General features: G+C 53.8%; 1 protein-coding gene and 1 long non-coding RNA gene across 3 annotated transcripts in view; one reads left to right on the forward strand and one right to left on the reverse strand.

The window, feature by feature from the left end:
- KCNN3 (potassium calcium-activated channel subfamily N member 3) overlaps positions 1 to 27,335 on the reverse strand; it is a 150,994-nt gene that overhangs the window by 76,473 nt on the left and 47,186 nt on the right. The window lies entirely within an intron of this gene.
- Positions 18,826 to 24,904, forward strand: LOC118637929. The gene is made up of 4 exons (XR_004960985.1): positions 18,826 to 18,972; positions 19,059 to 19,117; positions 21,685 to 21,898; positions 24,600 to 24,904. It is a non-coding gene; the product is annotated as an uncharacterized LOC118637929 (long non-coding RNA).

Consider the following 27,335-nt stretch of genomic DNA (forward strand, 5'->3'; position numbering starts at 1 on the left):
ATGCCATGTCCCCTCGCTCTCCCACTTCAGCCACGCTGGCCACCTTGTGGCTGTCATCCTCATCTTCTCCTTCCTAACACATGCCTTTGTGCATGCTGTTCCTCCAGCTTAGGATGCTCTTCCAAGTTCGTGCCCATTCATTCTCCCATTCATAGGTCAATCCCAGGCTCTCTGTGGTACTCACTATAGATGTCATTTTACAGTTATTTGTGTAATCATCTGACTAAAGTCTGATCTGTTATGAGACTGCAGGCTACTTGAGGGCAGAGGCCATGTCTGTTTCTACCTCCATTGTCTCTCCTGAGCCTGCCCTTAATATGAGGCGCTTAATAAATACCTGATGAATGAAAGAATGAAGCCTACCTTAAAAGAGCTCATGCCCAGGTGGAGAGACCCTCTTTGGTCCTCCATACAAATGACTCCATCAGGTCTTTCAGGAAATATCAGTTTTTAGAGTGAGGAACTGTGTCCTCTGGTGTGGGTCAGGGGCCCTCTGAGAAGAGAAAAGGCTTGGACTGTGGAGGGCAGACTGTTGGCATGCCCAGTATACTTCACTATTGCCTTCCTGGTCTCCCTTTGAATTAGCAAGTTATTCCGCTGCACTGAGTCCCCAGGAACGGGCGCTTTGTCTGCGGTTGAAGCAGTTGCAGGAGCACCAGTGCGTGGGTCTGGGCGTCGGGCACTGATGTGCAGCCGGAGACAGCACTACGCCGGGAAAGAGAATAGGCTCTTCCCTCGTGTCAGCTCCAAGTGATTGGACGTGCTTGCCCAGAGCGCTCCGCGAGGATTCTGGGAAGAAATCTGAGCTCATCTAGAAAGAATGCTGGGATTGGGTAGTCATGCCTGCTCCGGGCTTCATGGGATCCCAGCGGCATGCCTGTCACATGTCAGCCAGCCCTGCTCTGAAGAGGCAGGGGAAGTTGTTCATTGGCCTTCTAGAGAGCTCTCTCCTGCCCAATCTCTGAGGGCCTGTCACTATGTACCAAGGGAGGCCATTTCTCCAGTTAGTGGTCAGGGCTGGATTTCCCACAGCTGCGAGTTCCTTAAGTAGTTACTGAGGCAGGCGTCACCTTAGGTCATTCATATTTTCCACAGAACATTCTCTGAAATGCTGTTAATAAAACCTTGTCAGAGAATAATATTCTAGCATGCCCAGGGGAACAGGGGGTCACAGTGCCCAAGTTCTAGTCTTTGTGGTCTCAGGACACTTGTGCAGCTATTGGTTAAACAAAAACTAAAATTCCGGCATTAGGTCACCTTTGTGTAATCTGGGAAGCCATGTCCCTTTTTCAACTGGCTTCTGAGGAAAGAATTGGCCACCTTGGTAGGCTGACCACCTGCAAGCAAGCACTTTGTAAACATAAGAGGGGACATAAGGGCATTCCACAGAGCCATCTTCACAGTGGCAGGGACAAATCCCTGCCTACTGACCACAACATGAAGAGAAGGTTTCTTTGAGGGTGAAGGCTCAATTCTGGGACCTCCCAAGTTAACATGTGAAAGGACAGTAGTTGTATACAATTCACTCACTTGCCAAACATTCCATGAGACACTTCTGTCAGATGCTGTAAAAGGCCTGGGAGAGTCAGAGAGGCATGGGCCGGGGATGCCCCCAAAGAACACACTAAAGAGAAATAATCATGTAAGCAAAGGACTGTTTTGCATACGAGAGGCACAAGACAGGTCTGTATGCATGAGGCTGAGTGGGGGCTCCGAAATGAGAAGTCGGCTCCAACTAGGGAAGTCAGGGGGGCCTCCCAGCATAGGACAGCTCAGGCTGGAGAGAGGAGCAGGTGTTCATCAACCAAGCAAAGTGGAGAAGGGCACTCAGGGTAGGAGTGGCATGTGCAAAGGCCCTGTGGCACATGCAAAGGCCCAGAGATGCAGGACAGTAGGGTACAGGAACTCCAGGGGTAATGGCACAGGTGTGTGGCTCACAGCAGGGCAGGGCCAGCTTCCCGAGGGCTCTGGAAGCCATGATGAGGATTCTAGACTGTACTCTAAGGACAGCGAGGAACTGCTGAAGATTTTCAGACAAGGACAAGGTCAGATGTGTGTATCTGTTGGATTTCTTGGCAGCAATGTCGGCGGGATGGGGTGACGAAGGGAGGGCGAGGAGGCAGGGATACTGGTTAGAGACTGCCCTAACAGTGCACATGAGACCCAGTGTGGGAAGATGGGTGGAGACAGCAAATGCTATAGTTAAGAGGTGTTCTATCTTGGAAGATATACACCCAGCAACGACAGAGGAATTACTCATAAGTTCTTGGAGAGCCCAGCTTCCCAGCACCCTTTTCCCAGTCTCCACTCCATATCTGAATTCCCGCCTCTTCTCCTGGTCTCCATAGCTCTTTGCTATTAGCGTGTCTCCTTGAATTACAGTCCAGAGTATCTTCTCCCACCCAGGGTGAGGGCAGGAATGGCAATCCACACATCTCTGTGTTCGTTCCCCACTGGCTTAGCGCCGTGCCTGACATCCAACTATATATATGCAGTTTCTTGCATACATGGATGTTTAGACACAATTTTATTGGATTAATTTTGGTGTGCGGACTTCTCAGGCCGCAATTCACCTGGCTGCAAAGGCCCACGGCGAGCCTGCCACAGGCTGTAGTTTGGGAGACAGCCGTGATACAAGAACTGACTGTGCCCATAGAGCAGTGGGTTTGCAAGTGCCTGAGGCCGGGAGCCGAGGGGGAACCAAGCCCCCCACAGCTCAGCACGATGGCTCACAGATCGGTGTGTACAGCAAACACTTGCCCAAGTGTGCAAGGTGCTCCTGGGCACTTGTCAATCGTGGAGCAGGAAATGAGGCAGCGCCCAGAAGACAGAATACGGGTTTTTTGATTGTGTGGTTTGCTTTTGTGATAAATGAAGGTGTTTTTCATATGAAACTGGTGGAATTGAAACAATCACTAAACCAGGAAATGAAAAGGCTTTTGGGAGCTGGGAATCATGCCTGTCAGCCTAGTGTGCGTGCAGAAACAGGAAGTGCTCTGCCCGGCTTCGAGAGGAGCCTGGGATGAAGAATTACCTAAAATATCCAGCCCTCTGACAGTGATTTCACTCCTGATGAGGACAGTCCCAGGAGAGGAGGGGGAAGGCCACCTGGATAATCTACCCTATTCCTTCCCCTAGAACAGGAGCCAGAGAGCCGGGCCATGGGGGTCACTGAAAGCTCATATTAATGGTCACCTTACTACCACGAATATTAGGGCAAGGATGTCCTAATCCCTGGAGACAGTCAGAGATGGTGGGAAAAAACTTGACCTTTGGAGTCAGGCAGATTAGGATTCAAATTATCTCTCTTCAACTGACCAGCTCTGTGATCTTGGGCAAGTTAATTAACCCCTCGGAGCCTCACTTTGTTTCCTTTTTTTTTTTTTTTTTAATTCTCACCCGAGGATATTTTTCTATATATCTTCAGACGGGGGGAAAGGGGGTGACGTTGACGTGAGAGGGACACATCGACTGGTTGCCTCCTGAGCAACCCCCACCAGGGCCGGGGATCAACCACCACTGAGGTACGTGCTCTTGACCAGAAATGAACCCGAGACCCATTGGTCCGCGGACCGACGCTCTACCGCTGAGCCAAACCGGCCAGGGCTGAGCCTCACTTTCTTGAGGAGGTAATATTGCAGTACACAGGGAAAGGAGCTAGTATTAACAGAAATATATCTCACAACATCAAAATCATCATCTCAAAGAGGTTCTTCTTGGAACCCCGACCCTGATCGATTCCCCCCCATCATTCTCCATCACTGTCCTGTTTTGTTCCCTGTCCTCATCTGCATTCGCACTGACCTATGTACTTGCAACTGTCCCTGTCCCTCTCCACTAAACTGGAAGCTCTATAAAGGCAGGGGTCCTACCCGTCTTGCTCATTATTGTACCTCCAGCGACTGGAACAGTGTAAGCACCCCCTACACTCGGCACAAACAGAATGGGGAACACAGTGCCTGGCATATGGTAGATGTTCCAGGGAGGGTGGTCACTGTGACAGACACCTGGAAGGCCCAGAGGCATGAAGCCCACCTCTGGCCTGGAGCAGGTCTTTGTAACTTGCTGTGTGGACTCCAGTGAGTCTCTTCCCCCTGTACGTCAGTTTCCTCATGGATCCATTGGGGAAGACGATCTGAAGATGATCGCTGAGCCCTCTCCAGCTTTCCCTGGCTGACTGTCTCTGACTCCCACATGGGCTCTGGACTTTCTGGACTGAAAGGCCGGCTCTACCGCCAGAGCGTTTGTGTTAATGCTCAGCTCCACACCACCTGCAAAATGAACCAGAGAGGCCCGGGTACAATTCTGGGGAAGAGGTGGGCACTGGGAACAACCAGCAACTCCCACACCCCACTCCTCACTCCCCCTGCCTTTGCTGCTTGGTGGACGTGCCAGGATTCGCCTGTTAGCCTTAGACTTGGTCTGAAAACTGAGGGAGGGAGGGAGAGAGGGAGGGAGGGAGGGAGGAAGGGAGGTAGGGAGGGAGGGAGGGACAGAGAAAGGAAGGAGGGGGACTGTGGGCATGGACAGTGCCAAGCCCAATGCAGGTGCTCTGGCATGTACTCGTTTATCTGGTCCTCACATAGCCTGGGTGATATCATCACCCCTATTCACGGGCCAGGAGGATGTGTTAGTAATACCCATGGAAGCATCGAGTGACGCAGAAGACAAAGCCGAGCCTTGGACTCGAAGTCTCCCGCCCTGAAGAAGATGGTGGAGTTGAGACTCCAGGACGCTCCTCTAGGACTGCTCATCAGGATACACCCCAAGTATAATTTATGGCAAGAAGACACCACTAATTCAGGGGCAGCCTCTCCAGGTAGCACCGTTTACACTGAGGGGATAATAATAGCAGTGAAACCCGCTAACATTTCCAGCCTTTGCTAACGGTGACACAGGCTCAGCACTAAGCCTTTCACAAGCTCTCTCCTGTCTTATCCTCCCCGGGGAAGAAGCACTCCGCCTGCCTGGCCCTGAGAGAGCAACGTAGCTTAAGTGCCTGAGGTCACACAGCCAGCAAGTGACAGAGCCAAAGTTCAAACCCTGGTCGCTAACTCCAGGCGTCCAGTCCCACCACCTCACCACACCCTGGACAGACTGGTGAGACCATTGGGGTAAACTTAATTATATGACATTAACATTTATTGTATTTGTGTTACATTGATACAGTATTTACCAAAGTGTACTATATACATAATGATTTGTACCAATGCATTACCTACACCATGATCGACGTGAGATGAGAAGAGGTGAGCGCTCTCCAATCGGCCGGCACTGACACCCAGTGCACTGGGTAATTCCCTGGGGCAGTCAGAGGCTCGCGGTCACTGTCACTGGAGACTGCATAGTAGTGCTAGGCATCTGCCATGTTCTGGCCAGGGAGTCTGCATAGACTTTTCACGGGAACCATCCAAACAGCTTAGCCAGAGTCTCCAGGGAATGTGGCCAGGTACCTGCTTTTGGAGCCCAGGCAGTCCAGGCACATGGAGTAAAGGTACCCGGGGTCATGACCCTCCCTGCAGAGGGTCATGTAGTAACTCAGCTGTAAGTGCCCTACAGTGAAAGGGCTTCCCTCCTAAAGGCAAAGAGCCTCCACTGCCGCCCTAGGAACACCCAAACCCCTGGGGATGGGGAGACTTGTGGCTGATAGCCAGGGGTCATAGCCTGGAGCTGCCTGGTCAGCATGGTGGCCTCCCCGCTCGAGGGATCAGGCAGCACGGAACCTGGGAAAGGTCACTGAGATGCCTTCGATAGCTGGACTTGAAACAGCTTTGAGTGCTTAAGTACTGGGGCTCTGAACCCCAGATCAGAGACAGCATCCTGCCTTGCTGTCTGGACAATTCTGGGCACGTACCTTGACCCGTTGGCCCCTCAGCTGCCTTATCTGTGAACAGTGGCTAGATATCAGTCTAGACATGTGACTCACATGTGGGAAACAGCTTTGTAGAACGATAGTCCTGAACAAATGGAAAGGACTTGAACTTACTATTTTGGCCCCTAAATCATCACTGTCTTTATGCTGTTTGGGATGGTTTTGTTGGCTGTGTTCTTACAGAATGGGCCATATAAGTAGCTCATTCAAATAAAAAGAGGGCCTCTTCCCTCCCTGCCCACTGACCCAGCCACAGCTACGCCTAGAATCATGAGTAGTCACCTACCCCGTGTGGAGAAGATGCTGTAAGTTCCTTCATGTGTGAGTAGGTATTTGCTGACTCCACTGGGTATTCACTCAGGGCCCTCTGGTGTTGGTACCTCCTTGCCCTCACAGAACTGCTGCTCTACCACAAGACAGGGACACGGGAGCCAGAGCTGGCTCAGGGCGGGTTTCTGGCTCACCTTCACCCAGGAGATGAGTGCTCAGGGCCAGGGATTGTCATGGGCCCCAGCGCAGAGCTGCAGAGCTGGTCTGTCATAACTGGCCAGGTTACAGGACCCACAGAGAAAGCGGACATCACCCAGCCCTGTGCAGAGCAATGCGCGGCACCGGTGTGATGACAGTCAGCCTGGGAATTCCGTCCCGAGACTCCAGGCTTCTCCAGGAGATACCCTTCAGGAGGGAACAGACCAAGGCTCTGTCCACAAAGCTGGCCTGGGCCCAAGCTGGTCAGTGGAATCCAGCCTCCAGCCTCCTTTCTTTGAGATTTTTGGGGAGAGCAGGAGAAGGGAGATGAAAAAGACTCCCATTCCACACAGGGGGGACCTTCAGTTTTACATGGAAAGCCTACTTCTTTGCTAACTCCCTCCAACTAAAGAGAATCGGTAACCTTGGCAAATGGGAGAAGGCCCTTCACATTCTGAAATGAAGTGTCAGCAGGCAGGGACCATGAAAACCCCAAGATACCCCAGAGTTTTTTTTTTTCTTTTAAATCCATGATAATTAGGAGATTTTTTTTTTTAATCCACACAGTGGCAGTTTCTGTAAAACTCATTCACTCGAAGAAAATAAATCAACGAGAAAGGCCCAGCCCAGAGAGGCCAGCACACGCACCCTTCCCGGAGCCCACACCCAAAAGACAAAGGACACGCCTCCCACCCCTGCAGGAAGAGCCGGCCCAAAAGGCTTTCACTAGGGCTCTCTCGCTTATCTTTTGTACAGTAAGAACAAAAGCTCTTTCTGAGAGCAACATATTTTACACTTCAAACAAGTGCAACTTTGCCACGCATGTGAAGTGCACTCGCCCGCTAACGCGAAGGCAGAGAATGCAGGAAGAAGGGCAAGTCGGCGCAGCACAGCTGTTCCGCAGCTGGGTCCCCAGCCAGCAGCTGCAGGACCTGGAAAAGGTTCCCGAGAAGAGCTTGAAGAGCCGACACCCCAAGAGGAGGTGCAATCCAAGTGTGAAAAACTCCACCTCCAGTGCTCTCTTTGTCACATCGGCTCACAGGTGCTCCGAGATGCTCGGGGCAGCTGGGTGGGAGGGCTGAGCACCCGGCCCTGAGGGGGGAGGGGCCACATCCACGCGCGGGGGAATAAGAACACAGCTCAATGTTCATTCACTTATGTATCGATTCTGCGATTATTCGCACCTACTGTGTGCCAGGCACTGGCAGGGACAGTGGGATGAAATAAAATAGCAACAGACTGCCTGGGCTGGTGTGGCTCAGTAGACTGAGCGTAGTCCCATGGTCTGAGGGGCACCAGTTTGATTCCCGGCAGGGCACATGCCTGGGTTGTGGACTCCATCCTCAGTAGGGGGCATGCAGGGGCAGCTGATGGATATTTCTCTCTCTCTTTCTCCCTTCCTCTCTCTAAAAAAGAAAAAACCAATAAAAATATATTTTTTATAAACTAGCAACAAAACTAATAGCAGTCACCATATTGAACTCATACCTTGTGCCATCACGCTGCCGAGTGCTTTCTGTGCATTATTTCATCTAATGGCCACAGCAACTCTTTAAGGAAAGTACTAATAGGATTCCGCTTCACAGATGAGGAAACTGAAGCAGAGAGGCCCAAGCAACTTGCCCCAGGTTTTATACCTAATAAGAGGCTGGGGTCTGTACCAGGTCGCCTTGACTCCCACTAGAGAAGGACACGCCGTCCGTGCACAATTTCTGAGACTGTCGCGTGAACTGGCACCGTGTTTGCCACACACACTGCCCTGCATCCAGGAGCTCGCTCTCCAGCCAGGAAGGAGGAGGGTTCACGTAAATGCAGGCAGGGGGATGGGTGAGATCTAGTCCATATTCAGTGACCACAGGGCAGCTGGCCTGGGCCAGCCCCAGACAGCACGGAGCCCAGCCACGCTGTGCGGGGCCTTGGAGTCCAGCCTCAGGGGTTCAGCTCTATCTAGAAGTCACTGAAGGATGAGTAGGTGAGAGAGGATAACCTACCCAAAGTCATGTTTTAGGAAGACTACCAGCTGCAGATGAATATTTATAACCTGAGAATATGAGGTAAAACATAATATCTAGAATATTACAGAAAAAAAATGGGATTCATTTGCTGAGACCCTCCAGTCAGACTCAACCCCAGGAAACTTGAATTTGCTGCTGACACAGGCGTGTATGGGCCAGTATCATGAGGAGGCCACGGGTCCCAGCCTCCCCTTCCTGTGGCTGCCACTCAGAGGTCCTCCTCGGCCTCACTCTCCAGACTTTTCATGGAGTCGTCTGCCCTGTTGGAAGGGACAACCTGCCCGTATTGTGAGGGCCCTTATCTCACATGACCAGTCACCGCTCTGTCCTCGCACAGCTCACCAAGGCTGGGAAGCGCCTGTTGGGGGCAGAGCTGTCGTTCGATGCATGGCCTCTGCTCCAGCTGTATGCATCGGGCTTTGTCTGTAGCCAGGCCCGTGACATGGCTCAGAAATTCCCTGGGGCCCGACTCACCAGTGAGCCTGAAGGTCCTGCGCAGATTCCTAGAGACTCCGGGGGTTCGGGAACAAGAGGGGACGTTTGTGACCACCAGCCAGGTGCACAGATGGATTACTAGGGCATCCAAGTGGCCCCAGGCAACGGCAAACATTTTGCCATAATCTCATCAGGGCTGCAACGGAAAGGTCAGCAGCTTCGAGCAGGCGGCTTCAACAGATGTGAGGTCTGAATGATGTTTCTGACAGCAAACCCTCTGAGCTGTAGGTCAGGATTGACACCTGTCATTTGGGTAACAGCGGTATCATTACTGGCTCAGTATGACCCTTATAAACACTCATCAACATCCATCTGCCCTGAGACAGGTGAATTTCTTCAAAACAGGAAAACCTACAGCCTATCAGGCTGTCACCCACAGTCCTCTGCAGGCAGACGGGAGTGAGCTTTTGTCTTCCAAGTGCATATTTCATTTAATTTTTTACATATGTTTTTATTGATTTTTTTAGAGAGAGAGGAAGGGAGAGAGATAGAAACATCCATGTGAAGGAGAAACATCGCCTCCTGCACTCCCCCCACTGGGGATCAAGCCCGCACCCCAGGCATGTGCCCTGACCGGGAATCGAACCGGGACCTCTCAGTCCATGGGACAGTGCTCAATCCACTGAGCCACACCAGCTGGGTCAAGAGCACATTTTACAATTTGACCCTGAGGAGGACTGAGTCCTGTTTTTTAGTGTGTTCAACCAAGCGGGGCCTGGGAAATGTGCCGGGGTAACAAGGCCCAGAGGCAGTACACAGCTGTTCCCACAGCTGGCAGATAGGCCTCAGCTACCAGCAATGTGGGCCCACATTGAGCAAGGGAGGGGTAAGCCAAGGGGGGGAGGGGGCCGCCGCCCTCTGGCTGGAGGGGTGGGTGGGCACATTCTGCCAGGGCTCACACCAAGGATGCACCTCTCCTTTCTCACTAACCCCGTGGCCACTTGCCCAGGTGGGCCTCTCCCCCTCTCCTTGGGGGTTGTAAGGCCGCAGGGAATTCTAAGCAGCTTCACATGAACTGCTGCCATCACGCTCGCCTTCGCGTGACATGTCCTCCTTCCTTACACTCCCAGGTGGATCCCCACTGCTCTCTGGGATGTGTCTGGAGGGGCTGTGAAACTCTCCTTACAGGGCCCCGACTCTTCTTCAGTGGCAGGCTTCCCTGCCAGGGGCATTTTCAGCAGGAATGGGTAGCACTTGTGCCTCTCAGGGACACACTGATGCACGCACTGCAAACGCCTTTCGGTTCAGAATCTCGGAAGTGTGCTCGGCCGGGACGAATGCATTCAATTTCATTAGAGCTTAGCATTCACAATACGCCTTCACATCCATGGTCCCAGGGAATCCTCACGTGTGGATGTCCCCTCTTTATAATCCCATAGCAATTTGCTGTAAACTCTTAACATTTAAATTTGGCTGCCCACCTGTTGGACTCCTTCCCCTCCCAAGGCCTTGAGCTACAGGAGGGCAGGGAGCACACTTCCTCTTTCCTGTCCTGGCACTGAGTACAAAATCTGTGCTGATTTAGTTGAATCCCACGGGGCTAGGTTAAGAGATTAAGAGCAGGAGCTGGAGACACAATACTAGCAAATACTTACATAGTCTTGCTAGTTCAAATCCCTTTGACGTAGATAAAGCCATGAATTCCCACACCGACCCTAGGTGAGCCCTAGTACTATCCCTATGTTACAGGTGAGAAAACTGAGGCGCAGAGAGACGGATACTTTGCCCCCAGCTCACAGTCAGAAACTGGCAGGGCTGGGATTAGAACTGGCAGCCTTGTTCCAGAGTCCGGTCTCCAGTCCTCTTCACACGCTGCCTCTCACATTGAACCGTTGCAAACTCCCTGAAACAGTTCATTATATTTTCTAGGAGAGACCCTTGATAGAAATATAACATATACAAGAGGGATATTAATAAAACTCAGTTCTGCCAACAGCCATGCAAAAGGGGCATGACAGACACAGGAAGAGAATATGCCCCGATCCCAAAGGGGAGGGTCCTCTGTGCATGTTCGATGCTGCTCTGCACACAGCCAGGACTCCAGGGAGCCAGCAAAGTCCCAGGGATGGGAGGGGTGTGGCCTGGGCTCCGTCAAAGGACAGGCTGTGCACATAGTGGGGTTTGAGGGGTACAAGGAGCATGGCTGGGCTATGAATGAACTCAGAGCAGTAATTCCCACACTCTACTGTACTTTAGAATCAATCACCTGGGGAGCTTGGAAAATACCCTGAATCCAGTGCCTCCCCAGAGCAATTCCACCCAGTCTCTGGGGTAGGGACTCGACTCCCTGGGTGATTCCAATGTGCAGCCTAATTTGAGGTCCATTAGTTCATAGTCTGTGCACTTGTATTCACCAGAGAAGGCTGTTCTTTCATCACAGACTAAGATGGTGCATGGGGATCCAGCCTGGGTGAGCTCCTTCCATCTTCCCTTCCCCCGCTGCAGGCGCTGTCTGGGGGCGATTCGGGGGGAATGTGTTTTCTCTGGTTTTCTAGGGAGTTCTTTAGAGTGGTGGTAGGTCTTAGATCACGGAGCTTCAGTTCAAGTTCCAGACTTGTCACTTGCCAGCTGCATGGCTTTGGGCATTTTGCCCAATATCCGAGCCTCCGTTTTCTCATCTGCAAATAGGGAACTGTGGCAGGCAGTATAACGGCCCCTCAAATGTCCACATCCTCACCCCCAGAGCCTGTGAATAGGTTACCATATGTGGCGATGAGGAATTAAGGATGCAGATGGAATTATGGTGCCCAATCAGCAGGCTTTAACACAGGGAGATTATCCTGGGTTATCACGATGTAATCACAAGGGTTTTCATGTGGAAGCCGGAGGTGAGAAGGGTCGGTGGAGGGATGTGACGTGAGCAAGGCTTGACTGGCTCCGGCTCTCAGGAGGAAAGTGCAGACCGCTTCTCGGAGAGGCAAGGCGGGGACAGGGACTCTCCCCTACAGCCTCCGGAAAGGAATGCAGCCTGCTGCCACTTTGGTTTTAGCTTAGTAAGACTAATTTTACACTTCTGACCTCCAGAATTGAAAGATAATAAATTTGTGTTGTTTGAAGCCACTAAGTATGGGGCAATTTGTTGCAGCAGCGCCAGGAACGAATACAGGATGGATGGGAATGAATCAGGGATGGTGTGAAAATTAAATGAGATCAATTTTGTAAACCATGTGCTTTTCTGCTGTGAGTATTTTTACCATCACCCTCCTGTCAGGGAGCTGCCACCTGTGGTCCATGCACCTGCCATGGGGCTGCCCACTTTCTGCCCCCCATGCCTAGATCCAGTCCCCAGCTCCTGAGGCGGCTGAGGGGTCCCCGGCCCCGTGTGTCAGCAGCAAGCCTGGTTTCCTGACCTGGACCTGAGCCGGTAGGAACCAGGGCAACAGGCTCCCTCGAGCTCGGCAATGCCCATTAACACAGCACCCACCCATGTTTCTGCTACTGGCTCTGTTCAAGAAACAACAGGAAATGGGCCCTGGGGGAGGGGGGAGGGGGGAGGGAGGGCTCCAGGAAGTATAGGGAGTATTCCTGACCACCAGCTAAGAATGAACCATGGGAATGGTGAGCAAGGGCCTCAGAAACTTCATCTAAAGGGGCTACAGGTGTCCAATAGCCGCCTCCAGCAGGTGAGGGCTGGAGCACATGCCATGCGGTTTGCAACAGTGGTCGGCTTGGCAAGGAGGGTCCTCAGTTAAATATTCTCAAGACCCCACTGTGGTCAGCCCTTTGCCCATCTCCTATAGTGGGTGCGCACAACACCCTCTGGCCACTGTGAACAGAACTGGATTCAAACTCTTTTTTTTTAGAGAGAGTGGAAGGGAGGGAAAGAGGGAGGGAGAGAGGGAGGGAGGGAGAGACAGAGAGACAGAGAGACAGAGAGACAGAGAGACAGAGAAACATCGATGTTGAGAGGGACACATCAATTGGTTGCTTCCCGCACAGCCCAGGTCAGGGCTGGGGAAACCTGCAACCCAATCACGTGCCCTTAACCTTCCAGTCTTCGGGCCCACACTCTAACCCCTGAGCTAAACCGGCCAGGACTGGATTCGAACTCTTGATTCTGAATCTCTATACCATATTTCATGTTCTTCTCAGAAAGTCCCAATTAATATTTTAGTCCTTACTGGTTTCACCCTAAGAACATAAGAACACAGCTACTACAGACTATTTGTCTGGATTTCCACCCTGAAATGTGCCAGCCATAAAAATGTAGAAGCTCCAAGAACTACAAACACTTAGAAAGGGGCTTGAGGGAAATTTGGTGCCAGATGAATACATCTGCGTCATGTCAGGGTTGCCGAAGTTGCACTTCTGCATGACGGTCATAATGAACCTCGGGTTTCCTGTGGCCCCCGAAGCGGACCGGGCAGGTGAGGGAAGACACGTCCACTCCCCACCATGGGTGTCCAACGACTCCCACCAAATTAGAACATTGCACCAGCCCTGGGGACTAAATTTATCCTGCAAGCTCATCCAGATCAGAATGTTCTCTGCTACAGCGATCCTGTCCCTCATTGTCCTCCCCTTTCTCTGTTTCCAGAGCCGGGCAGTATCAGCTGTACAGTTCAGCCCTGTCAGTTCAGCCTGAAAGCCCCACACACGCAGCCAGCCCCCAGCCACAGCCACGGCAGGTTCAGCTAGGAAGGATTGAAGGGAGTGAGAAAGGAGAGCCAGGTGGAAAGAAGCGGGTTTAGATGATGCTGATAAGAGGGCTGAGAAGAAATGGAGAGGAGGGAAAACCACCTCCAGGCAGCTGCTGGAGGCTGTCCTGCTGAGCCAATGGCAGCAGGAGCCACAGACGGATGGTTTCTGTGCCACGTCAGCTGCTTCCTGACCAGCCGCAGGCAGCTCGGCTCCTACCTCTCCCCTGCGGTTGCACCTGTCAAGCCCACTACAAACTGAGAGCCCCCCCCCCCCATCTTGGGTGACATCACTGCTCCCTCAGGCAACAGCCAAGCCCTGAGGACAGGAGCCCATCCAGGCAGCACTCTGCGAGGGTGGCCCTTCTGTTCAGACCAGGGGTCTCCCCAAAGCTGCAGGTGGCTGCAGGCAAAGGAAGAACCAAACTCTACTTGCGTGGACCCCGGTCTCCCAGACCACTTGGGAACAGAGGACTTTTAGGTGGAGGCTGGGTTTGAGAACAATAAGGAAAGACCAAAATTGTAAAATCTTGAGGTTCTTGTACAGTCTCAGGGCAGTTCCCTGTTAAACATCGGAAAAGCTCCGACAGAGCAAACTTGGCTCTCACGGCCCTGGTTCTGGCGGCTCATGTTCCATCCATGAGATCACAGAACCTCGGATTGGGGGCCAGGAGGGGAGTTTTTTTCATTCCTCTCACTCTTGAACAAGACTGTACCAGGTGGCTGTCATTTTTACTGCTAAAGATCCCCTGAGGAAGGAGATTTTTACAACATTTCCTCCAGCCCAGTCGATTCTGGGCTTTAAAGTCAATGCAAGTGCCCGATGGGGAGGGGGTGGTCCACTGCCATCATCTCCACCAGTCTCCCCACCCCAGCCCACCCCTTGGTCTTACGACTGACGAGTGATGTTTCCTCTATCCTATGGAAAATGCTCTACTAACACAACTTGGGGATCAGTCCCCTGAGTCCCTGTTTCCCCTTCAGACTGCCATCCCTGAGCCCCTCCTAATGAAGTTATGCAGCTCCTGCATAGACATGAACTACTAATCTCTCCTGCTCCGACTGGCTGGGATCTGATTCCCGCCTCCCATTTCGCTCTCATGCTTCATCAGTGCCTTTATGGCCAACCGTGTCTCCCTCCTCCCAGAAGCTCTGAGCTTCCCTGGCTCTCGCATCTGCTCAAGCAGATCCCTTCCCCTGAAGCTCCTCCACCCCGTCTGCACCTGTGGGCACTCTGCCGGGTCATCGAGGCCCAGCTCAAAGCCTCTGCAGGGCAGGGGCCTCATTCCACCCAAGGGGAGTCCCTCGCTCTGCCCACCAAACCCTTGCTCCACAGCTCAGCTCTTGGCACTGGGCAGCCAAGGCGGGAGCGTGAGTGCTTATCTCCCTGTTAGATCACAAGCCCATTTAGGGCAGGGACCTTGCCGTCCCCAAGGTGCCTGGCTCAGAACAGACCTTCTGTTCTGAAAACAGCTCTGTGTCTAATGAATTAATCATTTTTTGTCCAGCCCTCAGGGTAGGTGGACAACAGTTATTATTTCTAATAACAGCAGGAAGACAAATATCGCCCTGCCCACCCCCACCCACCCCCACACACACACCCGGTGGTGGGCATTTCTCTTTGCTCTCAAACCAATAAGGTTGCTCGCATATTCTCGCAAGAGGCATCAGAGAGCCTGGAGGAGCCTTGGAAGGCTCTCAGCTCCCTGCCCAGGCTGTACCAATCAGGAAACCGAGGGGAGTGAGGGGCAGGGCTGTGGTCACTGGCACACCCGAGGGTGTCAGGGGCATACCCGACTTGTGGTACTGAGTTCTGAGGCTTCAGCTGCTCTGCAGCTGGCAGACAGCTCCATTGTGACTGCCTACTGATCTCTGGTGCGTGGTGGCGGTCAGTGGCACCACAGGTCAGCCGTCACGGCCACACCCAGCAGCGGCTAAGAGCGACCTTGGGAATGCTGGAGCCACGGAGCGGCACCCCCGTAAGACACAGCCTGCTGGAGCGACACTGCGACAACCCAGCTCTGCCAGGTGGGCAAGCACCTACTTCACCCTTTCATTTCGCAGCCCGTGAGCGGCACAAAGACAGGGTTCGGCCTGCTCTCTCGCGCACCAGGGCACGGGGCTGAGGGTGTGGGGGGCATCTAACCAGAGCCTCAGGGAGTCCACAAAAGGTTTAGAATGAAAAGGATTTGCACACTTTCTTTATTCATCCTCACCCGAGGACATTTTTCCATTTTTTTGTTCACATAGAATGGGAGAGAGAGAGAGAGAGAGAAACATCGACATGAAAGGGACACATCAAGTGGTTGCCCCCCCATATGACCCAACCAGGGCCGGGGACAAACTGCAACCGACGTACACGCCCTTAGCGGGAACCGAACCCCAGTCTCTCGGGACCACAGGCTGACGCTCTAACCGCTGAGCCAAACTGGCCAGGGCAGGATTTGCACATTCTTGAATTTCTTTTTCTCCATTCCTCCTGTCTTTAATCCAACAAAAGGAAGCTGACTTCCCCAAATTCCATTTCTGGTCCCGCATCTGTATCAGCGCTGCTTCAGATGAAGTTATCCGAGTCGGGCGCGTCCAGTGTGGGAGGACAGGAAACACGCGCAGCCGAGTGAGAGGCCCAGAAACCCAGACAGACTATGAGGAAGGGCAGAAACGCACGCGGGGAAACCAGCAGAGACAACAAAAGGGGCAGCTCTTGCCCCCAAAAGCCACTGTACGAGCAAGGGTGGCACAGGGCAGGGGCTGTGGCTTAGCAGCTGTGAAGAACACAGAGGTTTCGGTAAACATTTGACTCCATGTGAACTGACAGGCTGCAGTGAGGGAATGAACAGGCGGGTAGGGCCTCTCCACTACATCCCCGAGTACAGCAGGGAGGAGACAGGGCTCCCAACTGTGCCGGGGAAGTTGCTGTCTCGTTTGGGGAGACCTGAGTGTGAGACTGCTGTCCCCTTACCACAGGGACAGTCAGAAAAAGAGGAAGTGACGGGGGAGGGGGCGAAGCCTAGGGGCTTGCTGACGCCGGCCCACCCAGGCTACCTGCAGCCCAAGGCTGTGTCTAAGGGGAACACCAGAAGCAAACCAGGCAGCCCGGGGCTTGCAGGTGGAGCCAGGTGTGGTCCCGAGGGCAGGTTACTGGCAGAGACACGGTGGCTCCAGGTGTGGGCACAGGAAACAGGAGCCAGCCCCTTGGAGAGCAGGGGGAAGACAGAACAAGACAGCGTGGAGCCCGGCCAGGCAGCCAGGGCCTGTGGGAGACCCAGCCCAGCCAGGAGCAGGGGCGCAGGCAGGGCCCCCAGAGCAGCATCCCAGTGAGATGGCAGCTCCCAACTCCCTACAGCGCTGGCCCCCTCGGGGGCAGGCCTGGGACCCAAGAGGAGGACATCAGGGAAACCAGAATAAGAAAGAGCCTTCTAATGGGCAGAGGAGCCAGCAGAGGGCAGAGCAGAGGCTGGGGTCCCATCTGGAGGCGTGGCTGGGACCAAGGGCACAGGTGCTGGTCCGGGTTAGACCAGCAGTGTCCAAGAGGCTCTTCAGCCCTCGTTTTGTCAGGTTCACTCTTCTCACCCTGTTTTGGAGAGGAGCCCCCTAAGCTCAGCCCAATTCCCGGTGCGCTTAGGGACTGCAGGAAGTAGGGGTAGGAGACAGGATGAGGACGGAGCTCGCTCCCCAAAGCAGTGAAGCCCGACAGGCTTGGAGACAGTCAGCCTGGCTTGAGTCCCGCTCTGCCTCTCGCCAGCCACACGACCTTGACCACAGCACAGAATCCACCTCACCCGGCTGCTGCGAGGGTTCACTGAGGTCATAAAGCGATCAACAAATAGAGGCCGTCTTTATTATCACTTGTGGGGTGACAAGTCATTCCCCAAATCTAAACTTGGAATCAGAAGCCAGGCCTGTGACGAGAGAGTACGAGGCGTGGGTGCAGGGGAGTCAGGGGCTGAGCAGCGGGGTTTGCTGGCAAGAGGTCAATGGATGGAGCAAGTCCGCCATGGCCTCGGGGGCACCTCCACCCACGAGCCATCAAATGACAGGTTACATAAAAAATGACAAAGTCAGTTCTGGAGATGGGCGGTGGTGATGACTCCACCACAGTGGGGATGTACTTGCTACCACTGAACTGTATACTTAAAGAATTATTAAAATGGTAAATATTGTTATGTATATTTTACCACAATAAAAAAAAATGTTAATGACGAAGTCACAACTTGGCCCCAAGTCTACTGATCACAACCCCGGTGTCCCTCCCACCACCAGACAGGTGTGTACTAGTGATATGTTCAGAGGGAATGGAACTCTGAATCGTATTGACTTCCTTTCTTCAACGATAAACCAAGCGCTGTTCAGATCTTTTCCAATTACTGGGTTTGGGACATGTTGAGCACTGGTACATGTCATTTTACCAGATTCTTGTCAAACAGACTAGAACTATTAAAATGTTCTTGGTAGTACAATGCAATGATAATTGTAAAGAAGCCCCCAAACACTGAAAGTTCTACATGCCTTCCAATTTCCCAAATCCTCGGGCGGTCACTCATCTCTAGCCCACGGTTACCATCACTGAGCTCCTACTACGTCCAAGACCCTTCACTGGGCAGCAGGGACGGCCACAGCGACGGCTAAGAGAAGACAGCCGCCCTCAGCTCACAGGGAGCAGGTGTTTCTCCATGGAGTGGACACACTGGAACCCCTGTGGGGCTCTCAAAACACACATCCCCAGGCAGTGGGCTCCCTCGCCTGCAGGGCCCACACAGGGTACAGGGGATCTGATGCATCTCTGATTGAGAACTGCTGTTGTGGGGGACAAGATAACCATTTAAAAATCAGAACAACAACACAAAATGGAATGAATTAACTGAAAAAGTCACGGAGGTCTACACGGGCCCTCTCAGGGAGATAGAATACACTATTAAATTGACACTCGTTCCCCAGTGACTTTGGAGAAGGGGGAGTTTGTATTCATGGAAGGAGGTTGGAACTCGGCATTGAGGAAGGGAACTCAGTCACTGACTTTAATTATCTTAAAAGCTTTAAGATGTCTGACCAGTTTATATTTGCAAGAGTGTTAAGAGGAGTCACCTTTAAACTTTAAGATGTTGGAGCCTAAAAACACTCTTTTTGATTATTTACTGTTTCAAGTTCAAGGTTATATTAAGAGGACAGCCTGATCCCTTACTGGGCAGAGAAGCCAGGCAGTTAGGAGAAGGGACAAGGTTGCTTGGACAGTCCCCCACAGGGCTTCCGGAATACAAACTGTATCCATCATTGTTAGTAAAAAATATTCACAGTGACTCTCTGTTTTTCTCTCCTTATCACTGAGCATCCTTCAGACATGGATACAGTCAGAGGCCCCAGAGAGAGTCTGGTCCAAACTGCCCACTTTCCAGATGACAAAACTGAGGTTGAGAGAGAAGTAGTCCGTCCAAGCTCGCACAGTGATTGGAATCCCGATGGACACGCCCCAGGCTCCTGGCCCCAGGTAAGGGTGGCAGAGGCTTCTGGGCGGAAGCCCCACTGTGGGACAGGCCCTGGGCTGTTCTTCCTCAGAACCCTTTCATTCCTTAGCTGCCCGTGTCCGGAGGACGACATCCTGTACCCGACTCACAGCAGAAGCTTCTTGAGAGGTGTGCCACCCTCCTCCCTTCCCAGGGCCCAGGGTGAGGGCAGTGTGTGGTTTCCAAAGCAACTCACAGATGGATGGATTCATCCTCCACGGCCACTTCGGAGGCAGCAGGGGAGGGGAGTGGGGAGCGAGGTGACGCCAACGTCCCATTCACAAACACGGACCCTCCGGAACCAGCTTCCCCGCTGCCCCGCCTGAGCTCAGGGGAGGAAGACACCTCTGGCATTCTGGACTCCTGGAGCCAAGGAAGCTTCCAGAGGACTTGGCGAGAGGCATTTGCCTGGAAGCCAATACAGCCCAGCAGGCTGACTCCAGAGTCCAGGACTGTCCCTCCTGGCGGGGGCAAGTCTTAACATGCCGGGGCAGTGGTTTGCACACCTGTTAACAGACACTGCCCACACCCTGCTGGGAAGCATGACACAGGGTGACATTTCCAAGTGACAAAACAGCCAGTGCAGGCAGCTGCGCACCCTGGCACACAGGCCCACAGCTCTGCGGCTCGAGGCTCACGGCCTGGCGACAGCAGCAGGGGGCCGTCACACCTCCAGGAAAGGGCAACGGGCAGGAAGCCCTCTTTGAGGCAGAAAAAGTTAAACCCACATGTTTAAATATTTAGCAAATATAACCAAAATGTCACCCAGAGAATGTCAGGGCTGGCGTGGTAACCATGGCAATCCACGGCCAGCAGCAGGCCCAGGGGTGAAGAGGTGCTGGGACTGAGGAGAGCCAACAAGAGGGGATGCGAGGGTGCTGGGGAGGGTCACAGGGGGTGTGGCAAGCTCGCAGGGCCCCCCACAGAGACCAGAGACACTTAGGAGTCAAAAGCACAGGGCAGAAGCTAGGACTTCTCAGACCAGTGTCTCAGCCATTGACTCAGTTTCCTCTTCCGTAGATGAGGGGAGAATAAGCCTACCCCCAGGTTTGTCATCCATTCACTCTTTTTCTTTCTTTTTTTTTAATCCTCACCCGAGGACATTTTTGCATTCATCTTCAGATAGAACAGGAGAGAGAGAGAGAGAAACATGGACATGAGAGAGACACATCAACTGGTTGGCACCCACACGACCCCAACCGGGGCCAGGACAAACTGCAACCGAGGTACGCGCCCTTAGCAGGAACCGAACCCAAGTCTCTCTGGACCACGGGCCAACGCTCTAACTGCTGAGCCAAAGCAGCCAGGGCTGTCCGTTCCCTCTTTACACTTACGGAACACCTGCTCTGTGCCGGGTGCTGTCTCCCGTCAGCCCCCCGACATGGACACAGCTGGGGAACAGGCGCGGGCCAGCCGGAGTGCTCAGTTCCACACCGGCACACAGTGCCCAGGCCAGTGCCCAGGCCATGCCCAGGCTGAGCCTCCTCCTAGAAAGGGTGCTCGGCTCGAGAGGGGGGGGTGGCTGGAAAGGCTCCAAGAGGAAGAAACATCTGTGCTGAAATCTAGAAGTCTGGGAGATGACGTCAGGCAGGCAAAAGGTTTGATAGTACATGTGAGAATGCTCCAAAAAATACGAAGCACTAGACAAGACAAGTTGACGTCATCATCACTGAGGCAGTTGCTAAAGTGCCTGACTCTGGGCTTTCTAGGGTCGTCTGACAAGGACTGAAGGTGTCCAGGCTGAGCGCTGCTCCCCTCCTCTCCTCCCTCGCTCCCCTCCTCACCCCCTGGCTCCCCTCCTCTCCCCCTCGCTCCCCTCCTCTCCTCCCTCGCTCCCCTCCTCACCCCCTGGCTCCCCTCCTCTCCTCCCTCGCTCCCCTCCTCACCCCCTCGCTCCCCTCCTCTCCTCCCTTGCTCCCCAGCCTCCCTGCGTGCAGGCGCCTAGGAGGAGGGTGCAGAGTGTCCTCAGCCGATGCACCGCAGTGCCCGAGCACTATCCCCTGGAACACACTCCCGTTTCCAGTCTCTTGTGTGTGCGGAGACCTGGCCAGGGAGCGTGTGTCAGAGTGGAGCGGGAGGTGGATGTGAGCTTGGCAGAGGAGGCCGCTAGCTGGAATGTTCCCATCAAGCTCTATACCCCTGTGGTCCTGGAGCCACGCGATGCTCAGAGCTCCCTCCTCATCTCTGGCAGCATGCCTGGGTTACGGAGCTCATGTCCTCAAACCAAGCAGGCTGAGAGGGCCATCTGTCTGGAGGTCTCGAAATCTCAGGGGTCCCCAGTCCATTCCTCTCAAAAGGAATGCCTTGGCCTTCGGAGCATCTCTGAGCCCAGTGAAGGCAACTCAGATTCATCAGCCGACCAGTCAGACACTCGCGGGGAATGTCTGCCAGCGGCCTGCAAGGAGGGGGCCCCAGCCTCACGAGGGTTAGGCAGCTGCCACCTGCCCCAGAGGACAAACACACCTTCCTCCTGTCCTCCCTCCATGCCTCTTAAATTCTCAGGCCAGTTTCATCCCAAACACACACTCCTCTTCTATGGCACTCACTAGCCTGGGTCCCAGGAATCAAGTGGAGGACCAGCAGCTCCCAAGGCAGGGCTGGGTCTGAATCACTTCTGAAGTCTCAGTGCCTAACACAAGTAGTCCTCACCTTCCAGGCAAGCTGAGGGTGTGACCTGAGCCCACTGTCTTCTCCAGGGAGAAGGGAGGGTGAGGACACACCGTGAGATTCAGCTGAAACCATCTGCCCATCCCTGATGGAAAGATGCCACTCACCCACTTAGCAGGGGGACCCCACAAGCACCTGAGCAAGTGACACCTCTGCACTCCAAATGCCTGCGTGCTGTCGCCGTTATGGAGGCTTTATGTACCCAGGAGGGTGCTCCGATCTCTGGACATCATGCCACCGCAGGTAAGCCTTTCTGCAATGCCAGCTTTCTCTTGAATAAAATTTATGTCCTATAATTTGAAGTAATTTTCTTGTCAGCTGAGAACACTATTGGTAGTTAATAAAAATATCTACTTTTACGTAGCTAATAAATGAAAAGTCTCCCCTTTTATGGGCCCCCTGTGTTTCAAGCTGATGAAGTCGCAGGCCCGTCTCTCGTCACAACCATGCTTCTGTCAGGTTTGAGGACACGAGAAGCCACCAGAGCCAGTGCCAGATCTGGAGGGAATCAAACTGTCAGACAAGAGTGGATGCCCCACCCTTTTGGTCTAACTGATGATTCTACTTTGCATGTGGCCAATAACCACAAACTGAAATGATGTCTAAGTCTCCATCCACACACGGAACATGGAAGAGCTACCACTGAACGATGTCCTCTCCTGGGCTCCCAGCAGTCCCCCCAACTAAATCCAGCCAACACCATGTGCCAGGTTCTGTCCTGCAACTGCTGTCCCTGCAGCTTCATTAAGGACACCAAGGCTCCTCTCGGGGCCTTCGAGGTGGGTGTGTCTGCACCCACCCTGTCCCTCCCCCACCCCCACACCCAGGCTGTGTGCCCGGCACTTTCTGCCTGGGGCGTGGGACCCCTTCCCTCCCGTATGCTCCTGGGCAGGGACCTGGTTATTTCCTCTCCCTCTCAACTGGCTCCTTTCTGTAGCTGATGGACACATACCGTCTCTCCAGTCCCCACACACAAATCAAACAGCCCTCCCTCAGCGCTGCCACTCGGGTTGTCCTCCATGCACAGCCAAGCTTCTTAGAAGACTGGCGGGCATTCCCTGCCTCCACTTTCTCACCTCCCACTCGGTTCCCCTCCGCCACCACTGCCCGTGACTGCCACTCCCAGCGGTGCACTGAGGAGGGGCACAATGACCTCCCCAGGGCCTAAGGTCACTCCTCGACCTCCCTGCGCACATCCCACACTCCCTTCTCTGCCCCCGGCTTGGTGACTGGAACCTCCTGGGTCTCCTCTGACCTCCCTGACTCTTCCTTCTTCAGATCCTCTGTGGACTCCTCTTCCTCCTCCCACCTCGCACCTGGCCAGCATCCCTGCAGGGATCCGTCCTGGGCCTTCCTGTCATCTCACTCCCCTGCTTACCCAGCCCGGGCCTCTGCGTCACTGTTCCGGAGGTGGCTGGACGCCCACCCCCCAACCTCGAACTCAACATTGCTAAACCCACCTGGTTATCAGTCCCCACCCGACTTCCTGTGGTTTCAGTTTCAATAAGCGGTGCTCCCAGCCGCTGAGTTACTGGAGCAACTCCGAGACGCCTTATCTTCCTACAGATGGTACCTCCATCCTAATTGGTGACCAAGACTGGTCGATTCTACTTTTTCAACATCTCTCATGTCCAGCTCCTCCTCCCATCCTGGTTCTTGTCTTACCCTGGTTCAGCGCGTGACTGGCCCTTACCTAGACTATGGTGATGTGCTTCTAACTCGTCTTCCTGCCTCAGAAACTGGCCCTTTCATTATTTGCCAGCCTGCAGCTAAAATGTAGATTTGATCATCTCTCCCACCCCCGCTGGAACCTCTTCCATGGTGTCCACTGCGCCCTACAGGACAGTTCCAAAACCCTTCAGCAAAACAGACAATTCCTGCCGGGCCTGCCCATGCTCCAGAGTCGACCTGTACGCTGCCCCGACCTTGACCTAGAGCTGTTCCAAGTGCAGCTACGGTTTCCTATCTCAGGGCCTTTGTTTATCTGAAGGCCTCTGCCTGGGATGTCCTTCCTACCCAGTCCGCCAGGCAAACACATTCTCATTTAAGCTAAGGTGTCTTGCATATATTATCTAATTTGATCTGCACAACAACCCTTTGTGATGGGTACTATTATTAGTCCCATTTTGCAGGAAGGAGATAGACTCAGAGGGATTAAGTAATTTGCTAAAGGTCACTATATATATACACTACAGTGTGTCAAAGAGCAGGATTTGGCCCTGGCCAGTTTGGCTTAGCAGTTAGAGCGTCGGCCTGCGGACCAGAGAGTCCTGGGTTCGGTTCCTGCTAAGGGCATGTACCTCAGTTGCAGTTTGTCCCCGGCCCCGGTTGGGGTCGTGTGGGTGGCAACCAGTTGATGTGTCTCTTTCACGTCGATGTTTCTCTCTCTCTCTTCCTTCCTTTCTCCCTTCTGCTCTATCTGAAGATAAATGCAAAAAATGCCCTTGGGTGAGGATAAAAAAAAAAAAGAGCAGGATTTGAACCCAAGCCAAACTGCTCTCAAGTCCATGTTCTCAGCCACCTGCTATCCTGCCCTCCAGGATGGCACCAGAGATATTAATTAGAGCCATAGATTTACTGAAGGTTGAGAACTCCTTGGAGGAGTAAAGGTGATTTCAGAGTTTCTAGCATAGAGAACTGGGCTCCCATCCCAGCTCCGCACAGAGGAGACCCTCCTAAGTGTTGAATGAGTGAGCCAGATGGGTAATCAAAGACTAGGGGAGGGCGAATACGGGAGGCAAAAGGAGCTCCGTGTTTTACACACTGAGCCAGGGACGTGCCACCGGCACGTGAGCCTCAGCCTGGAGGCTGCCACTGCCCAGCTGGGAGTTGGTGACCACCAAGCCACGGGAATTAGTGCGCTCGCCGAGGGACAGTAAGTTTTCCAAAGTTTCGGTAAATTTTTTTTAAATGCATCGTTTTTTGTGTTTTCATTTCTTTCCAGGACACACTGGCCTGAGAATAACAGGTGGCTGGGGCTTCCGAAGCCCCGTGCTCACCAGTGAGAGGAGAGGAGACTGACAGAGCTGGGCTGCCCTCTTCAAATGCCAGAGGCTGCCTCGCGGGACATGTGGGCACCTCCTCGTCCCTGCTCCAGAGCCGGGCTGAGTGGAAGTCGAAGGACGCCAGCAGAATGTCTCAGACCGCCTGCTGCCCGTGGAGAGACAGCCTCCCGCGAGGCAGGGACTCCGTCATGCACAGGCCCGCAGAGGAAGCAGGGGTCCATGCACCAGGGAGAGGTACACTGAGTCAGCTCTGAGAACCTTCTAAGCCGGCAGCTCTCTGACTCAGAGCCAGAGTTTGACTGAGAGCTACCCAAAATGTTTCAGAATGTTTCTTCCTCAGAAACACAAGTTCCCAAACTAACAGACAGGAATACTATTCTAGAGGGCACCCCAGTATCATATGTGTGCAGGACCAGGACCTGGGGCAGGGTTGGGGGAGGTGGGGACACGGTCACCTGGTCCCTGCTAAAATGTAGCCAAGTGACCAACCACTGGTATGGATGAGAGAGGTGATAGGCAGATCCTTAGCACAGCCCCTGACATCACCCACCGGAGGCAGCGAGCTGCCCCCTGCCCCTGCCCCACCCTGCCCCTGCCCTGCCCTCACAACAGATGAGCAGCAGCATCCTCCCGGAAGGTGCTTCCCCAGCCCCCCTGGGGTGAGTGCTGGCAGTCCGCCCTCTCTCAGGAGGCAGGTCTCCCCGACCAAACACCAGAACCCAATCAGAGAATTACAGAACTGGGGGACTTAGGAGCCCCAATTAACAGATGAGGAAACTGAGGTCCATGACCACAGAGCTAAATATTGGTCTAAACTGCTTTTGAAAGCAGATGTCTTCAATCCAGCACCTTTCGTTCAACACACACACTGCAAACACCAGCTCTCTGTCAGACACTGTGAGTCCCTAGACGTGGAAAGATTGATGAATCGTTGTCCCTGAGGTAGAGGAGAAAAACATGGAAGAAACAGGACAGTGTGGCTGGGTGAGGTGCACACTATGGAGACAGGTGTAGGAGCGAGCCCTCCCTGCTTCCCACCCCCATGACAACCTGGGCCCCAAACACCCCCATTTCCCTCTGGCAGGACAAGGTCCATCTACGTGCAGAAAGAACTTTCCTGGGAAGTTAGGAGACACAGAGGGTGTCAGACACTGGTGACTTCCCATGAGACCGTGGGTCCAACAGGATAGGGGCTGGGCGATGAGCGGAGAGTGCCGGCAGGTTTGGCCAGAGTGAGAGGGGGCCCAGCGAGTACATGGACAGGGCCCAGCGAGTACATGAACAGGGCCCAGCGTGTACATGAACAGGCCCCAGCGAGAACATGAACAGGGCCCAGCGTGTACATGAACAGGGCCCAGCGTGTACATGAACAGGGCCCAGCGAGTACATGAACAGGGCCCAGCGAGTACATGAACAGGGCCCAGCGTGTACATGAACAGGGCCCAGCGTGTACATGAACAGGGCCCAGCGAGTACATGAACAGGGCCCAGCGTGTACATGAACAGGGCCCAGCGTGTACATGAACAGGCCCCAGCGAGAACATGAACAGGGCCCAGCGTGTACATGAACAGGGCCCAGCGTGTACATGAACAGGGCCCAGCGAGTACATGAACAGGGCCCAGCGAGTACATGAACAGGGCCCAGCGTGTACATGAACAGGGCCCAGCGAGTACATGAACAGGGCCCAGCTGGAAGCAGTGGAGCAGAAAGGGGATGGAAGTTTTCATTTCGTGAAAGCTCAGTCTGCACTCTCTCCTGTGACCGGCCCTCTTAAGAGTTCAGCAAAGGGGGTGCTGTGCTTCCACACCTCAGATGGGGAGACTGCGGCCCCAGGTCATTCAGGCCGAGGTGTCTAAGCCAGGTCCCAAACCACTGATTTCACTTTGTTTCTCCAAACTGTGAGTGCCAGGCCAAGATAAGTGACTGAAATAGCATCCTCTCCTGCCCAAAATTAGGACAAAGCACAGATTAGCTGTGAGCTGGGGATGGGACAAGGGTGCCCAGCTTGGTGCTGGTCTATCAGCAACATGGCCCTGCCAGGAGGCCAGTGGAGGCCAGATCACGTGTGAGAGCCACGGCTGCAGGCCCTGAGCTGGGAACAAGGACCCCAGGAGAACGGGGGGGGGGGGGGGGGGGACAGCTGGCCCCTTGGCCCCAGTGCCTGCAGTGGGGAGGGGAGGCGGCCAGGCTGAGAGGAACTGAGTGCGGGGTCGTGCTGGGAACTGCTCCTCCCCCTCTCTCAGGCCGCATTGTCAGCCGGGCTGTATGATTCTGCCGTTTTCTTTGGCCTGTGTGACACCTTCCACACGGGTCAGGGTGACATACAGTAAGACAGACTCCCTACCAGTGAGGACACGGGGCTGGGAGGGGCTGTGGGACTCCCCGGTCCATGACTGGTTTGGGGAAGGAGAAACCTGGTCTGAGGCCCACTGACTCCTGGTCCTGTCGGTTCCTGCCCGTCCCTCCTACCTACATTCCTGGCTCCTTTCTGGGGTTGACTAGACAATGGTCCAGGTAAAAGGTCACACGCTTTGTCCAGTTCAGGCTCCATGAGGGAAGCGGCTTGGTAGCATCTGGGACTGTCAACCCTCCGGCACATCTCCCTGAGCACCTGCGACCTCCAGAGACTAAACAGTCCCAGCCTTCTGGATTAGAGTCATCTGGTCATTGACAGA

The sequence above is a fragment of the Molossus molossus genome, unplaced genomic scaffold (assembly GCF_014108415.1).
Source record: "Molossus molossus isolate mMolMol1 unplaced genomic scaffold, mMolMol1.p scaffold_m16_p_20, whole genome shotgun sequence".
Lineage (NCBI taxonomy): Eukaryota > Metazoa > Chordata > Mammalia > Chiroptera > Molossidae > Molossus > Molossus molossus.